At 37.3% G+C, this 19,436-nt stretch overlaps 1 long non-coding RNA gene across 1 annotated transcript in view; it reads right to left on the bottom strand.

Annotated features, from left to right (window-relative positions):
- Positions 1-1,218: 1,218 nt before the first annotated feature.
- LOC128290149 (uncharacterized) overlaps positions 1,219-19,436 on the bottom strand; it is a 68,199-nt gene continuing 49,981 nt past the window's right edge. Inside the window, exon 4 of the long non-coding RNA XR_008279790.1 lies at positions 1,219-1,434. This is a non-coding gene — a long non-coding RNA (uncharacterized LOC128290149). The remainder of the gene's footprint in view (positions 1,435-19,436) is intronic.

The following is a 19,436-nucleotide window of genomic DNA, read 5'->3' on the forward strand; positions in this document are numbered from 1 at the left end:
TACTAACTTTTCTTTAATGGTCTAAGTACCATATAAGGACCTCAAGTTTTGAATTCCATAGTTATTTGATACTTATAGCTATTAGAACTCAACTTTTTCATTTTATGCAATTTGGTCTTTTCAAAAATTAAACACATAATCGATAAAATTTTCTTATCAGATTTTTCATATAATAATCCTATCATAATCCACACCATGCAATAATAATAAAATAATTTTTCTTTTCTGCTCGAATTTGTGGTCTCGAAACTATTGTTCCGATTTCACTGAAAATGGGTTGTTACATGTCTTGAGAAAAAGCCTATTATGGCTCGAGACATGTAGCACCCATCACCCATATTCAAGTTGGAATAGGGTTACGGAGCATCACTAAACTTATTGTACATTTAAACATACATTTCATATACATTTTCCATTACCAAACAAATATCATTCACAAATAATCACATTGTCCCTAATACGAGCCTATGAGGCCCTAAACATGCTTTCAGGGTAGTTCTGGACTGAACCGATAACTTAAGAAAATTTTTACAAAATACAAAGAACACAAGCCCGTATGGCCCGATCGTGTGTCTCACACGGCCAAAGACACGCCCATGTCACAGCTCGTGTGGATATTCAAAATGGGATCACATGGCCGTGTCTCAGCCCATGTCTGACCCCATGTACCTCTCTGACTTGGGTCACACGGCCAACCACACACCCGTGTGACCAGCCTGTATGCCCTTCAAAATAGCCACACACGCCTGTGTCCCAGACTGTGTGCTAGGCCGTGCTAGACCTGTAGGGTATATTGACTTATACCACATGGCCAAGTCACACACCCATGTTGTAACACCCCAAACCCGGCCTGGATGTTATGACCGGATCTGATGCGCCACATTGATGCGTTCAAAACACTTAGTTTGGAAAAGCTGAGTTGGTGTTGTAAAAGACACTTTTAAAAGTAAGTTAAAGTGAATGGAAGCTGCGCACTGGTAGGAAACCAGAAGAAGAGGAGGTGAGTCCGTCGGACTGCTTAAGTACCAAGCTCTCTTCGGATCCAATCCTAGACATGCACACCGCCATTGCCACACTCTAACATCTCGTATAATTTTGAGAAACCGTTTGATTATGACCAGCTTAAGAAAATGATTAAGGTTGCAAATCGTTTGCTTAAAATATTTATTTTCTTGGGAAAACATTTGCTTTATGGAAACTTTATGCGTCATCGTGATCTTTTTAAAAACAAGTAGATTTTATAAAACGAACCCTAGTGCTAGCCAGTTTAATAATCCCCAAAATATAAGTAATTAAAAAGAGCGACCTTATTACAACTTTAAGCATAATAAAAATAATCCAAAATAAATATTAAACTTATTTAAAATCGGCAATCAATCTTCATGGCCACTCTGAATCCCGCCTAGCTCCAAGTCCACCAATTCTAGGGCTCACCTGCAAGGATGGAAGAGGAAGGGGGGTGAGTTTGGGAAAACTCAGTGTATACAGAAACCCATCCAAAGCCCAATTCAGCTCGAGCCCATTGGGCCTGAGCCCTATTCAGATAACAAAGACACATGAGGCCAAAGCCCTTTTCGAATCTGATGAGCAAGGCCTTAGCCCTTTTTACATAACAAAGTGGCCCATAGGCCCAGTTCAAGAGCATGAGTAACAACAAGAATAATGAATGCAAGCCCATCCGGGAGACTACTCAACCCACCAACCGCTACACCGCCTGCACCAACCCTACACACCATGTGGGAATATCTCAACCCACCTAGCCCTACACACACAGTTGCAAAGAACGCACTCAAATTTCACCGATTGAGGCAAAGCCTCCAAGACGTGGATGAACCACTTTCAGATTTCCTCCATTAATACCCCAATCCCATGCAACAGATATTAATAAATGCATATCATGCAAAATACAGTAGTAATCAATCAAGCAGTTCAGCCAATTTAAAACCCTAGGGGTATATCGGTTATTTTGCTCTTTAAGGGTAATTACGGTAATTTTGCTCTTTAGGGGTAATTTCGTGTTCTACGTAACTACACAAGCTAATTCAGTAATTTTTAACAGTTTTATGCAATTTGATTCCACCATCTACCTAACAGGCTAATTTGCCCATCTCTTACCCATATTGGTCCGTAAGCCCATTGGGCCCAGTTTTGGCCCATCGAGCCCCTTTTTCTGAAATACGCTAAAACGTCACGCGAACGTGCTTACCACCTTGCGGTGCCAGATCTAACAATTACTCTATGACTTGAGAGCATTCACATACTTATATGACCATGAAATGCCGAATTTGACATTTCGCTTTTGCCAATTGAACTAAGAAAGGGTGTTCTAGACACACCGATTTGCGACGACTGCTACTGAGATCTCTTCCGATATCCTACAATTGATTAGCACAGTGCTTATTTACAAACCATAATCACTAAACTCCAAAACATAACTCACCCATGATCGAACCATGTCCCTACAAGCCTTTGAAATCTTACCTTTTGCCAAAATCGATAGCTAGCTCCGAATCCGATTGCTCCAATGATTCACGCTTTCAATCCAACACTTAAGAAGACACTAATCATTGATAGAAAATGTCAGTTAAAAACCTTTAGAGCCACATGCCCAATTCGACAGCCTCTCTATATTTTAGGGACTTCGGCTTTTCCTAACTTTGTAAAATATAACCAGATCTGAGATGATGAACACTTACCCCTTACTCCTTTTTGATCTCCATGCAATCTGGTGCAGATTTATCTTTCAAACGATGGTAAAAACTCGACTCTCGGAGTTCTGAAGTTTCGGCTATAAGCCCCCAATTCTATGGTTTTTCGGCTTTTGTGTGATGAAGGAGATCATAATGCGGGGCTACAACCTTGAAGTAGAATTGCGGTCAGGAATCCAGGATTAAGAAAAGATAATTTGTAAATAAAAGCAAAAGAACATAGGAGAACCTGGCTTTGAAGAAATCGGCACAAATAGTGATCCCAGGATTTCGGCTTTTATGGATTCGACAAAAGTGTTGATGAATAGTAGGTATGATGAATAGTTTGAAGAAGAAAAAAATAGAAGAAGAAGAATAGGGGAGGTGGTAGTTTCGGCTAGAGAGGAAAAAGAGAGAAAAGAACAATCCTAAGGTGTAAAAGCAGAAGAAAACATCACCAACAATACCCTAAGTGCCGAAATACTACCCTCATAATCCCCCTGCCAATTTTCCCTCTTCAATTCCCCCCATTCGACTAACTCCTAGCCTCATCCCAATCCCTTAAATCTTTCCCCTTATCACTCCTTAATCCAAGCAGTTAAACTGATCCAACTCTCCTCTAGCAGAATCCACCTGAACTCCAACACTTACCCCTCCTGCACTAAAAAATAAATGCATCTATTTGCCAACAAAGGGAATCGAACCCAGGTCTTCCCTTATGCTCCACACGCCACCTTTTTAGGAGCTTAGTGGCTTCACCCTTGCCACTCTACCAAAGCTCTTTTTGTGTCACAATTTCTCCAACAATATTCTTAAGGCCTACCTACTACACCTGTGGTTTGATCTACCTTAAATTTTTACTAGAGTCCGTGTTTGAACCCAAGACTTCTCCAACACTTCTCAAGACACTTAACCACTAAAATAAGCCTTCATTAACAAAATTTACATGCACAACAAAATATTAAAAGCTGCCTTCAATCGCTCCCATGCTCAAGGCCCAAAACTTCTAGGCCCAAATTGTGGTGTTACAACTCTACCTCCCTTAAAGAAATTTCACATCGAATTTCCATTTAACAGTAGTCATCTAACATCTACCCCACTATGCTACCATCACAAGACTCGATCTAAATAATTTTAATACGACGCAGAATATCTAATTACCAAAATAAAGAAACATTTATCAAGCACGCATTCAATTCGTAACACACACTTAAATAGGATAAACTTGGCAATCCCGAGCTCGATGCTCCTTGGACCCACATCTAAAGCATCCTCCCATCTTCCTAAGGCATTCACCAGTATGACGCCCGTTGCAGTCTTTGTAGGTTGGAAAGTTTGGTCGTGCCTTAACATGTTTCACAGAACGAAGCTTGGTCTTCTGAGAACTAGAATCCTTTCTCTTCTTACACTGTAAGCACCCCGCTTGAAACATTTCCCTAATTTCCTTAACCTTGGTCTCCAATACTTCCTCTACCACTTTCCTTACTAACTCGCCCATTGCCTCAAGACCAAGCTCGAGTTACCGCTACCCGAGTTGGCGGACTTTTCTTACCCTCAAAATCCATATCAATACTCTACATTACCAAAGCACATATCAATTAACTACAAAGATCTCAAAAATTTTACTATTTATTCACATGTCTTATGCAGAGATAGTATTTTCAAGTTTCTATTTTCACAGAATCATAGCCTAGCTACAGTCTCAGTATTCTAGAGTTTTTAGGGTTGCCCTAGTTATAATGTCATGATATGGTCTCAGTTCTATCTACAATAATATCTTAATACAAAGGTAATATGAGGAATGTAAATACTTACAGACTTGGTGCCCGGATTCAAGGTGCCACTTCTTTATCATCCATAAAAACCCATGTTTTTGTTTCATCAAAATAAAAGATTTCATTTGAAAACACTTTTTTTAAACTATTGATTTAACCTCGTTCAATAGAAAAACTTTGAACATTTTGAAAAACCTATAGGAAAAACTTTTTTTTAAAGATTTTCGGACCCTATCCACAGCTGAGTTGTTGTAACCAGGCTCTGGTACCACTAAATGTAACACCCCAAACCCGGCCTGGATGTTATGACCGGATCTGATGCGCCACATTGATGCGTTCAAAACACTTTGTTTGGAAAAGCTGAGTTGGTGTTGTAAAAGACACTTTTAAAAGTAAGTTAAAGTGAATGGAAGTCTGCACTGTAGGAAACCAGAAGAAGAGGAGGTGAGTCCGCTCGACCGCTTAAGTACCAAGCTCTCTTCGGATCCAATCCTAGACATACCCACCGCCATTGCCACACTCTAACATCTCGTATAATTTTGAGAAAACCGTTTGATTATGACCAACTTAAGAAAATGATTAAGGTTGCAAATCGTTTGCTTAAAATATTTATTTTCTTGGGAAAACATTTACTTATGAAACTTTGCGCGTCATCGTGATCTTTTTAAAAACAAGTAGATTTTATAAAACGAACCCTAGTGCTAGCCAGTTTAATAATCCCCAAAATATAAGTAATTAAAAAGAGCGACCTTATTACAACTTTAAGCATAATAAAAATAATCCAAAATAAATATTAAACTTATTTAAAATCGGCAATCAATCTTCATGGCTCACCTCCTCTGTCTCGGATACCTACCTAGTGTCCAGCTTCCATACACTTTGTTAACTCAATAAAATGTATGGTTTTAAAACACTTAAACGGAACGTGGGTTTCAACTCCAATGTGGCACGTCAGATTCGCCCATAACATCTGGGTCGGGTTTGGGGTGTTACACATGTGCTGGGCCGTGTGGAGTATGCTGACTTGGTTTCAGTTCAACACCAAGGGACACACGGCTGTGTAATCTGACCGTATGTAATACAAGGCTGAGAAACACGCCCGTGTTTCTACCCATGTGGACAAAAATAGGCTATTTACCAAGCCAATTTGCCACCCAAATTTGTATACACCTACACCAAACCAATTGGCACCAAACAAGACATAAATAGGCATTCATCCAACCTCAACCAAGCATAAATCATGACATTGAAACAAGCTTTAGTGTTCATCCAGCAATATCTAATATGTTGTCGTCCATACTGTTAACACTCATTTTTATTGTTTCTCACACTACCAACACTTGACACCGAAGTAGCTTGAGCTTTAGAACTCGCATATTGCTTCCCACAATCTCTATTAGCATATCCCATTGAAACATTCGGATGACTATGTCAATCTCATCATTTCTTTGACGAAGAATGATAGGGTTCATTCATTGATCTTTTTCTCGAATCTCTAGCCTTGAAATCAGCTTTTCTTTTCTTTTTTTACTGAGTTGCTTAGCTTTGTAAGCTTGGTTAACTAACACAACGAATTCTTTTAATTTCAAAATCTTGACTAGCAATCTGATGTCTTCGTTCAATCTGTCTTCGAATGTCTTACACATAATTGCCTCAGTTGAAACACATTCTCGAGCATACTTACTAAGTCTCACAAACTTTCGCTCATACTCAGTCATAGACATACGGCCCTGTTTCAACTCTAGAAACTCTTTTCATTTTTGGTTGATAAACCTCTGGCTGATGTATTGCTTTCTGAACTCATTTTGAAAAAATTCCTAGGTGACCATTTCTCTCGGTACCACAAATACTAAAGTATTCCAACACTAATGTGCTGTGTCTCTCAGAAGTGATACAGCGCACTTTAAACATCCAGCTGGTGTGCATGACAGTTCATCAAATACTCTAATAATATTCTCAAACCAAAACTCAGCTCTCTCAGGATCGTCATCAACTGTAGCTCTGAACTCTTCTCCCCCATATTTTTGAATTTTATCAACTGGCAGTTTATTCAATCAAAAAGGCTCCAAACCTTGAGGAGCTACTAGGATCGGTTGGGGAATAGGTGGGAGTGGAGGTTGTTGAGCAGTCGAATTTGTTCGAACAAACTAAGTAAACCACATATTCATCATTTGGAAGAAGGCTTCCTTGGCCTCTCTTCTTTGACTACCTGGTACAGTTCTCAACTCAAATTGCGCTACCCCGTGAACAGATGCTGGCACTTTACTTTCAACATCATCAGCTACAGCTCGATTGGGATCCATTTACTATATGAAAACACGATTTAAAACTGTCAAGAGATATCACACTATCACAGGTTATATATGGCATGTATAGCTAGGCTCTCACATGCGCTATGTTAGTCCTAGAATTGACTAAACCTTAGCTCTAATACCAATAAATGTAATACCCCTCACCCATATTCATTGCCGAAATATGGTTATAGAGCATCACCAAACTTATTGTACAATTAAACATACATTTTCCATTACCAAACAAATATCATTCACAAACAATCACATTGTCCCTAATACGAGCCTACGAGGCCCTAAACATGCATTCAAGGTGGTTTGGAACTAAATCGATAACTCAGAAAAATTTACAAAACTTAGAAAATTTTTGCGAAATACAGGGGACACACACCTGTGTGGCCCGGTTGTGTGTCTCACATTGCCAAAGACACTCTCGTGTCACAGGCCGTGTGGACATTCGAAATGGGATTACATGGCCCGGTCCCAGCCCGTGTCTAACCCCGTGTAACTCTCTGACTTGGGTCACATGGCCAACCACACCCCCGTGTGACTAGCCTGTGTGCCCTTCTAATGGCCACACACGCCCGTGTACCAGACCGCGTGCTATGCCGTGCCAAACCTATAGGGTTTACTGACTTATACCATACGGCCAAGTCACACGCTTGTGTGCTATGCCGTATGGAGTATACTGACTTGGTTTCAGTTCAACACCAGGGGCACACAGCCGTGTAATCTGATCGTGTGTCACACATAGCTGAGACACACGCCTGTGTCTCTGCCCGTGTGGATAAAAATAAGCTATTTACCAAGCCAACTTGCCACCCAAATTTGTATACACCCACACCAAACTAATTGGCACCAAACAAGACATAAATAGGGATTCATCCAACCTCAACCAAGCATAAATCATGCCATGTCAATGCCAAAATATACAAGACAAATAATAGCACAATATGCCATTAAATTTCGTACCAAACTTCAATTTCTCACATCATCAATATAACCATTTTCAAATATGGATTATTTGACCTAAATTCACAAACATACCAAACTCAAATCTCAACCATTCACCACAAGTATTTACAATCCATCATCAAGCACATAACAACAGCCATTTGCACATATATATACATCAGCAAAACTATGCCAAAGTAAGCCAAGTCTCAAGGCTATACACATATCAAACACTTAACAATTACAAGCCAACTCAAACAGCTAAATTCATTACCAAATCATAACCAAAATGACCACACTTCCTATACATGCCATATAACCAAATAAATAAATTCAAAAGTACCAAAGTGATAACTTGATAATGTGATGAAGTCTCCAACAATTCCCAATTCGAGCTAGCTTTGAAATCACTATAAAACACAGAAAGATAAACAACGTAAGCTATAAAGCTTAGTAAGTTCATATAGCATTAAAATCAACTTACCATTTATGCGCAACTTAAGCAAATGAAACATAACATAACATAACATAACATATCTCATATTGAATCACCAACCTACCACAATTACATTCACAAAGTTAGATATAACTTTTATAAATATCCTCATTTCAATGTTATATGGTTCATATACATACCTTTACCTTCTCGTACAAAATTTACACACAACCACATCTCAAATATACCCGTTGAACCAATCGAAATACTATTAGATACTCAGGAATCTTGCACCGTAAGTGCCAGACACATAGTAGAAGCTATCTCAATCTCGTATCACATATAATGCTCACTCTTGAGCTATCAACAGGTTTGCTTGCACAAGCTGATGGTCATGGCAAAGCTATACGATGCTGCTCACACAAGCTGATGAGAATCCGCAACACATGACGGATAACTCAGCCACCAGTAGAATGTACGGACCAGCACACGAATCACATAACCCCTGATGACATGTCATTTGTATCCTAATCTATTCCTAAGGTTCAATAGGGATTTCTCATTTGCCGAATCGGCTTCGAATATGTCCGTAAGGTTGTATTCATAATTTATGCAATATTAAAGCATTTGAAACATAAATATAATAGTGCTTATTACATACGAACTTACCTCGAATGTAAAAACGACAAAACGAATCAATTAGTCCAAAACCTTGTTCTTTCCCTAATCTAAATCTGAATTTCGTTTTTCTTAATCTATATAATATCAAATTTAACTCATTTAATCATCAACCTATTCATAGTAGCTTTACATTTTTGCCCCTAACATTTCAACATTTTTATAATTTAATCATTATCTCATAAAAATACAAATTCATGCAATTCAACCTAAACCCATGCTAGCCGAATTTCAATTAGATCCTTAGTAGCCCACATTTTTCATTTATTTTACAAATTAACTATGAATTTTACACATTTCTCAATTTAATCCCTAATTGGACATTTTACTAAAAATCACTTTACAAATGATGTTTATCTAACATCAAACATGCATTTTCTATTATCAAACATCAAAATTCATATAGATTCATTAATGGCAAAACCCTAATCTTTAAAATTTTTGCAAAATAGTCCCTGGGCTAGCTAGATTAAACTGCAATGATCTCAAAAACTTAGAAATTAATAAAAATGGGCCAAAGTTGAACTTACATGCACTAATGTTAATGGACGAACATCTAAAATCTCAACAATGGTTTTCTTTCTTCTAATTTAGGTAATAAAAAAAAAGGCATGGAGAAGATGATACATATTTTATTTCTTTTAATTTTAACTTGATATTATTATTTCACCATTTTAACCTTAATGATAAACCATTAAAATCACATAAACCATGCACATAAATGTCCACTAACATTAACAATGGTCTAATTGCAACATAAGGACCTCTATTATTTAATTTAATAGCCATTTAGTACCTCTAACTATTAGGACTCAAGTTTTATACTTTACGCGATTTAGTCCTTTTTTATCAAATTAAGCACTCAAATGATAAAAATCTTAACGAAAATTTCACAAAATCTGTAACACCCCAAACACGGCCTAGACGTTATGGCCGAATCTGGCAGTGTCACATTGAAGTGTTTTTTGAAACCGTGATTTCATTGAAAAACCCTTATTACTATTTAAAACTTGTGTAAAGTCTCAGTTTGTGTTTATTTAATTTCAAAACGTGGTTCATTGGAAAGTTACTCACTTTTAAAAGAAACGTTATTAATTTCATTGAAAATCTCTTACAGTTACAGAAGCTAATTTAACTTAACGAAGTTTAAAACATATCTTTTTGGAAACAGTAATTGGTTTGAAAACTCGTCTTTTCCTAGTCTAGCAGATTAAAGTGAGTAACCAAAAGCCCAATAAAAAGTAAATCCCACAAATGGTCTTATTACAAACCATAAATCCAAAATCAAAAATATGAGTAAGTAATTTAACGTAACAGTAGGAGTAGTCGTGTCGCCATCTTCGAGTCCCTTGCAGTACCGATCGCCAACGTTGGGGACTACCTGTACAGTTAAAAACAGGGTGAGTTTACAAAAACTCAGTGTGTAATCCCCTTACTAGAGTAACAGTCATTATATAAAAACAGAAATAGTTTGGGCCAGAACCCTTTAATAGTAACAGTACAGTCCAGTTCAGAGCATAGGTAGGCCAAAGCCCATTACAATATCATTTGGGTCATAGCCCATAAAAATCAATTGGACCTAACCCAAACAAATATTGTAACAAGTGGCCTAAGCCCAATACAGTGACAGATCTCATAAACAGATACGTAATAGCATGAGGATGCATCCCAGCCCGATCCAACCGACACACCACCCGTACTAACCCTACATTTATGTGGGGATAAAATCAACCCATCCATCCCCACACTCCAGAATTAGCATCGGTTGCGGCACTAACCAAAATCGCTGCAAAGTTGCTAGTATATATGCGGCTCTAAGCCTTCAGTAGCGGTATTATAATTGGCACAAAGCCATCGGTAACTGTATTACGTTTGGTACATAGCCATCAGCGACAGTAATATAATCGGCATACAGCTTTGGGTAAATATGATCAACACAAAGTCATCAATAAACATGTTTGGCACATAGCCACGGGTAAATATGTTTGGCACAATGCCATAGTCAAGGTGGCACAGTGCCATTTTTAGGTTAACACAGAGCCATAATTATATTAAGCAGCACTAAGTCATCTCGTGCGTCCCGTGCGACCTTAACAGATCAATACTGGATCCACAGTCGTCTCGTGTGACCCGTACGACCCTATCAGAACAGTACTTCCTCCACATCAATGCCCCAACCCCATGCTATATGTTGTGTATGTCATGCTCAATCATCACACGTGTATGCAGAATGGCCTTGCTCAGTAACAGCCATTTAAACATATATTAAAAGCATATCAGTTTTACAACCACAGTCAAGTCAGTAAAACACATTCATACAATCATAGTCAAATCAGTCAATTTCATAGTCTAAGCCGATCATTTACCCACAAGGGTAAAATAGTCATTTTGCCATAAAAGGGTATTTCTGTAATTTTACACTACAAGGGTATTTCAATAATTTTACACTATAAGGGTATTTCGATAATTTTACAAACCGGGGGTATTTCAGTAATTTTACAAATTGGTGGTATTTCGACAATTTTACAAACCAGGGGTATTTCGGTAATTTTACAAACTGGGGTATTTCAGTAATTGTACAAATTGGGGGTATTTCAGTAATTTTACAAACTGGGGGTATTTTGATAATTTTACAAACTGGGGGTATTTTGGTAATTTTAAAATCAGGGGTATTTCGATAATTTTACAAACCAGGGTCTTAACGACCTAACAGAAGGTCCGCCGTCGCCTCGAGTGACTTAAGTAACCTAAACAGACCTAACGGTGTAAATGGGCCTAAGGCCCATATTCAGCCCACACTCGGCCCAAGTGGGCCCACAACTCTTGTGGCCCATTTAGCCCAGAAACAGCTACAGCTATGCAAACGTCACAGTCCAAACAACACTTACCACATCACATACATTTTATCTGTGTGGGCCCACAAGCCTACTGGGCCCACACGACCCATTTCAACCCAACGAGGCCCAGAATAGCTCAAGACCACAAGAGCGCTTGTGGTGGCCTCTACAATCTAACGCCCATGTTCGTGGGCTCGGTTCCACACACGTGCGATCACACGCTCGTGCGGCATCATACACCATATTTTTGGCTTTTCGACATTTTGCCGATCTAGAGTCATTGCAATGTAAATAACACATACTTTTAGCTTTTGAACATTATCAAAAACCGCATACAAATACACACACTTTCAGCTTTTCTGTCGATCATCAAACACAGCATATGGTTACACACCTGATCACGTAGAGTACAAGAATTCATGATCGCCAGAACCTATATTCAAACATAACATTCAATTAATCACTAATCAAATAGTGTTAGAAAACTCTTAACAACCACTTAACCGAAAGATCAACTACCACTTGCCTTGAGTAGATCGGTCGACTGTAATTTGCCTACCTAAACCAAAGTTTGGTGCAGCCACCCTTTCGCAACCTTGCAGAAAGTCCCAAACCGCTGATACCCTACGTCACTTAAACTTGGGGGCAGAGGCTACGTGTGTAACACCCCGTACCCGAGACCGTTGCCGGAGTCGAACACGAGGTGTTAACGAACTTAATTCATTAATTAAACAGCTCATACAATTCATTTTAAAATTTCCAGACAAGCTGGCTAACTGCATCATAGTATCTTTAAAAATCATATCTCGAGTTACGAAACTCGAAATCCAATTCCGTAAATTTTTCCTGAAACTAAACTCATATATATATCTACTAATTTTTTTCTAGAATTTTTAGTTGGGCCAATTAGTACAGTTTATTAGTTAAAGTCTCCCCTGTTTCAGGGTTCAACTACTCTGACCTCTGTGTATTACAAATCAGATATCTCCCTGTACAGAGCTTCAATGACTATGCCGTTTATCTCTAATAAAACTACACTCAATAAGGAATCTGTACATATAAAGCATGACTTCTAATTATCTTTGTAAAATTTATGGTGAATTTCCAAATTCAGAACAGGGGATCCAGAAATCGCTCTGGCCCTGTTTCACAAAAATTTAAACATCTCATAAAATATAGCTCATATACCTGTTTCGCTTATTCCATATGAAAATAGACTCATCAAAATTCGATTCCATAACTTATTCATTATTTAATTCCATTTCTACTATTTTTAGTGATTTTTAAACTCACGTCACTGCTGCTGTCTGAATCTATTTTATGGTAAATTTTACCTATTTCATGGTTTCCATGGATTAGCTAGCAATTTGACATACATAATACCAAATATGATCATGATTAGCCATTCCAATGGCTAATCATTACCAAGCATTTCTATTTCCATACCACTCAATAACCATATCATAAGACCATATATACAAAATGATTATAATGCTATACATGCCATACTCAAAATATACAAGCCATTATGCCAAGATGGTATACTGATAGTGTGAGCGTGCCTCCGACTGCTTCGATTTCCAAGCTGGCTTGTCAACACTATAAGGAATGAAAAGGAGGAGTAAGCATAAATGCTTAGTAAGCTCACATGCAAATAGCAAGTAACATAACCATATAAGCAAACATAAAACATCATTTGCATAATCATCACCAAGACATTCATATCACCTTTTCATTTATCATCTTACCATATTGTTGTTATATCGAGTTTTCAACCCGAGGGTTAAGTACATACCTATTCAAAGTATCCATTTCCCAACACTTACCAATACGTCCCTTTCATCTTGAGTATTCCTCCATTTGAGTAGAACTTTACCCGTTGAACACATCGGAATATAATTCGGATACATGGATAACTTGAACATAAGTGCCACATATGTAGCCAAGCTACCATGTAACCCGCCCATAAGTGAACTCGGACTCAACTCAACGAGCTCGGGCGTTCGCATCCATAAGTGAACTCGGACTCAACTCAACGAGTTCGGATGCCTAGTTACATCTCACGAACTCGGACTCAACTCAACGAGTTTGGACGCCGATCCATAAGTGAACTCGGACTCAACTCAACGAGTTCGGATGCCCAAATATCCCAGTGACATGTCACTTGTATCCTAATCCATTCCCGAGGTTCAACGGACCTTTTTCCCAATCATGTGTCTCAACCATCTTCTACGGAATGCCGATACCGATACTCGGTAGTATTTCACATTTTCCAAGTATATCACATAATTTGACATATTATCAAACAATTATCACAAGTATAATATTTCATAATAATTATCATATCATTTAAAAACATTAAAACATTTAAAATAATAACTATGTTACCAACATTTACATATGAACTTACCTCGTATGCGAAAATGGCTATTTTACCATTTCGTCCACAACTTGGTATTTTCCCCATTTTAGCCTGAATTTCAGTTTTCCTTGCTCTATCATTTAAAATATAGTATAATTAGGACTCACATTATTCAAATTGACCCAAAATCATATTTTGGAAAAATTACAATTTTGCCCTAAACTTTTGCATATTTACACTTTTTCCCCAAAGCTCGTAAATTAAAATTCAGCCTATTTTCTTATGTTTTATGACATGCTGATCATTTTTCCTTCTATGGCAACATCAAATTCTCACTCTAACATGTACTTATGACTATTAGGTATTTTTACCAATTAAGCCCTTTTGCTCGCTTTCACTTAAAACCGAGTAGCACAAGTTGTCTAACATAATTTAAAACCTCATATTCTAGCATAAAACACCAAAATACACAAATTTCACCTATGGGTATTTTTCCAAATATAAACCCTAGGTTAAATTATTGCTAGCATAAGCTAAATCGAGCTACCGGACTCCAAAACGTAAAAATCATTAAAACGAGGCTAGAACGGACTTACAATCGAGCTTGGAAGCTTGAAAACCCTAGCCATGGTTTCTCCTTGCTATATTCGGCCATGGGGTTGAAGATGAGCAAAATTGGCTTTTAATTTTGTATTTTAATTCATTTTACCCCTAAATAACCAAAATGCCCTTACTACTAAACTTTCCAAAAATTCCATCCATGTCCAATTTTTGTCCATAGACTTAGAAATTGGTAAAATTACTCTTTAAGGACCTCTAATTAATAATCTAATTCAATTTTATGCAAAATACTTCTAGAACACAAGTTTTGCAATTTATTCAATTTAGTCCCAAATTTCAAATTAAGCACTTTATGCATAAAATTTCTTCACGAAATTTTCACACAATCATGCAATCATATCATAGACCTTAAAATAATCATAAAATAATTATTTATATCTCGAATTTTGTGGTCACGAAACCACTATTCCGACTAGGCCCAAAATCAGGATATTACAACGTGTCCACTCCCAGTCGGTACCTGTGACAGCCCTAAAGTGACCCTAGTCGGAAAGCGGTTTCGGGACCGCTAAACCGAGTCATTAATTATTTGGATGTGATATTTATGGTCTAAAATATGTGAATATAAATGTGCGAAAATTTTAAGCTTCGATTTAGTAAATTGCATGTGAATTTAGTCAAAAGGACTTCTGTGACACTTTTGAAATGTGATAGGCTAATCTACAAGGATCTAATAGTGCATGTAGTCAAAAGGGAGGACTTGCATGTCAATTTTCCCCCCCTAATATGTAGTGGCCGGCCATGAGCATAAGGATGGACAAAATGTTATGGGGTGAAACATGTTGGAAACATGTTGTGTTAGTGTGTTATGGGAGAAAGAAGAAAACAAGGGTTAGTAATAAAGAAATGGATGGGAGGGGTGATGAGAACAAAGTTGTCTCATCCATGTTCCCCCATTGCCGTGACTAGAGAAAGGGGAGGAGAAACAAAATTCTTTCTTGGTTGTTCAACATGGCCGAATAGAAGAAACAAAGGAGGGGAAGAATTTTTGGTCACTTGAGTCATTAAGAAGGTTAGTATATTATGTCAAATGGTGAAATTTTTAACTTGTTTTAGGTAAATAATCATGGTTCTTACTTAGCCCATGCTAAAATTTGTAATTTTGATGGATGATTGGAGCATTTGGCTAGGGTATAAAGGAAGGGATTTTGATTGTTTCATCTATGTATTGATGATGAATGTGTTATGGAAAGGAATCGGTCTTCCTAAGAATATGATTTGTGAATGTTTATATTAGTAATAGCCAAATTAAAGAGGTTTGATGTCTTGAACAAATGTTGATTATATGATTCAAAATGAGATATGTTAATGATGAAGTATAATCGCCATGGAGGTAGCTCATTTTGGAAGTGTGATTTGTGGTATATTTTTCTTTGTGGTTGATTATAAAAAATTTGGCTTAAGTGAGGTAATTGGTAAAAGATGTGTTTATGATGTAATACATATGTTCTCATAAGCTAAGTTATGTATATGTGATATCTTGCATATTGGTTGTTATGGTAAGGTTTGAGATATTGACGTATGAATATGTTTTGTTTGTGGTTCGCAACTAATGGTTAAGTTGTTAAGTTACATGCTTGAGTAGTAAATATGTTAAGAATGGTTCTAAAATGTATATGGATGCCGTGTGATTGTGTTTGATTGGGAAGTAAATTGTTTGATTTAGCTCAAGAGCCTAGAGGATCAAAGTCGGATAAGGGAAAAGAGAAAGTAAACGGATAGTCGTGGATATCTAGTCGTCAACCACTTCCGAGGTAAGTTTTAAGCGATTAATCGTTGAGTAAATTCAATCATAATAGGACATAATGAGTTGATTTAATAAGATATGATGTGGCCATGATATGTCTTAAACCCAAATGGTAAGTTCATAAGTGTTTGGACTTGGAAATTTAAGAGCAAATTGTGATAATCTGCTTGGACAGCAGCAGTAATGTGATTTTAGAAAATCACTATAAATTGTTGGTGTGGAATTATAGGCTGAATAGAATATGTAATCAAAGCTTAGTTGGTCTAGTTTCTTATAAAAGAGACCATGGAAGCAAAGAAATTTCCTATAAAGAGATATTTAAAGTTGTGTGGAACAGTGTTAGAATGACTCCGAAATCCCCTGTTCTGTTTTTGGAAAATCATTATAATTTGTACAAAAATGGTTATAAGATAAGATTTATATGCTTAAACTCCTTAATGAGTCTAGTTTTAAATGAAATCAAATAGAACACATTTTGAATTCTGTACAATGAGAAATTTGATTTGTAGTGAAGAGTGGTCAGATTAGTCAAACAGTGAAACAGGGGAAACTTTAAGAAAAATCTGGTATTGATTGGCCACACCTAAAATTCTGAAAATATTATGGATGAAAGATACGTGAGTCTACATTCGGGGAAAATTAACGGAAATTGATTTTGAGTTTTGTAGCTCCAGTTATAAATAATTTAGTGACTGTTGCTCAGGAAAACTGCATGTAGTGAATATGTGATCTTGTTGTAAACTTTGATGAAACTATTTGAGTTGCTTATAAGCTATTGCTGAAATTGATGTACAAGAAAAATATGAAATATGTATGAGATATATATATGTGATAAGGCCTAATGGCCGATGTGATGAATGTGAAAGTGTATATATATGTGATACGGCCTAATGGCCGATGTGATGAATGTGATAAGGCCTAATGGCCGATGTGATGAATGTGAAAGTGTATATATATGTGATAAGGCCTAATGGCCGATGTGATGAATGTGAAAATGTATATATATATATGTGATAAGGCCTAATGGCCGACGTGATGAATGTGAAAGTGTATATATATATGTGGTAAAGCCGAATGGCTAATGTGAATGTTGTAACATGTGATTAAGTGTACATGAAACTTGGAAATATGTTCCGGGTGAGACCCAATGACTACGTGTGGAGATTATGTCCGGGTAAGACTTCGCAATAAGAATTGCTTATAAATATACGCAATGTGAAAGGTTAAACAGGTATGTACTCCAAGTTTATATATGATGCATACGAGAGCAATCTATGGGACTATTCCTATGATTATGTGACATCGGATTAGTGTGAGAGTTTATGTGAAATCATACGATATATCTATGTCACATGAGCTCACTTTTATGTGAGAGTTTATCTGCCTATTGTATATGATGAGATGTGCATATTCGGTAAAGGGATGGTATGCCCTGTAACACCCGGTACCCGAGTCCGTTACCGGAATCGGACACAAGGTGCACACAGACTTAATTATTTTCACAGCCCATTTAGAAATTTCCAGACAAGCTGGTTACTGCATCACTGTCGCCTTAAAAATCATATCTTGAGTTTCAAAGCTCGAAAATTAGTTTCGTAATTTTTCCCTGAAACTAGACTCATATGTCCATCTACAGATTTTTTTTCTAGAATTTTTGGTGAGTCAATTAGTACAGTTTATTAGTTAAAGTCTCCCCTGTTGCAGGGATCGACTAAACTGACCTTCGTGTGTTACGAATTGGATATCTCCCTGTACAGGGCTTCAATACTGTACCATTTGTTTCTATAGAAACTAGACTCAGAGAGGAATCTATACATATATGGCATGACTCCTAATTATCTCTGGTTAATTTACAATGAATTTACAAAGTCGGAACAGGGGATCCAGAAACCGTTCTGGCCCTGTTTCACGAGAACTTTAATATCTCTTAACATATAACTAATATGACCATTTCGTTTCTTCCATATGAAAGTAGATTCATCCAAGTTCATTTACATAATTTATTCACTATTTAATACCATTCCTACTATTTTTAGTGATTTTTCACATCCACATCACTGCTGCTGTCAGTATCTGCCTTTAAGGTAGGCTTTACCTATTTCATGATTTCATGATTCAATTGGCCCTTTTGCATACATAGCACAAAGAGTGATCATGATTAACCATTCCAATGGCTAACCGCTTCAAAACAATATCTTACCTCATAATGATCAACATACAAACGATTATAGTACTATGCTAAAACGATATGAGCCATTTTCGCATGGCTATCCAAGTTTACACAAACCAAAAGGTACATGACCTACAACAAAAGGTAGTCCTATACATGCCATTCAAAGTTCAACCAAAATTTACCAAAATGGGGGCTTTGATAGTGTGGATGACTTCGACTTCGATGATCCCGAATCCGATAGCTAACGAGCAAAATCTATAAAACAGAAAACAGAGAAAACGGAGTAAGCAATTTATGCTTAGTAAGTTTGAGCAAGAGATTCCAAAGACAACAAAAGCATAGCATTCATAAAGCTAACGGATAATTTCATATGCACAAATTCTCGATATCATACTCATTTCACATTCCAACCCCTTTGTTCATACATAAGGGATCATCTTAGCCAAATACCGAAACTCATTACTCGATCGAGCGAATATTATTCAAGGAATCAACTAATTCAAGCACATACGAACATACCTCATTGCTGGAATTTTCAAGCGTATTAACTGAAATTTTACAGCAAGATTGCTTATTCTCGAATCACGCACCTTCTGAATTTAACCGGATATAACGACTCGCTCAAATGCCTTCGGACGAAGCCCGGTTATAGTGACTCGCACGAATGCCTTCGGACTTAACCCGGTTTAGTAACTTGCATTAAATGCCCTCGGCTTAGCCCGGATTTATTATCTCGCATTTAATGCCTTCGGATCCTAGTCCGGATATAGTCACTTAGCACAAAGCCTTCGGGACTTAGCCCGACATCATTCAATAACCGAGCACAATTATCAATAAATCATGACACATTCAGATTTCACTTTCATTAGCAAAAC

This window comes from Gossypium arboreum, chromosome 3 (assembly GCF_025698485.1).
Source record: "Gossypium arboreum isolate Shixiya-1 chromosome 3, ASM2569848v2, whole genome shotgun sequence".
In the NCBI taxonomy this organism is placed as follows: domain Eukaryota; kingdom Viridiplantae; phylum Streptophyta; class Magnoliopsida; order Malvales; family Malvaceae; genus Gossypium; species Gossypium arboreum.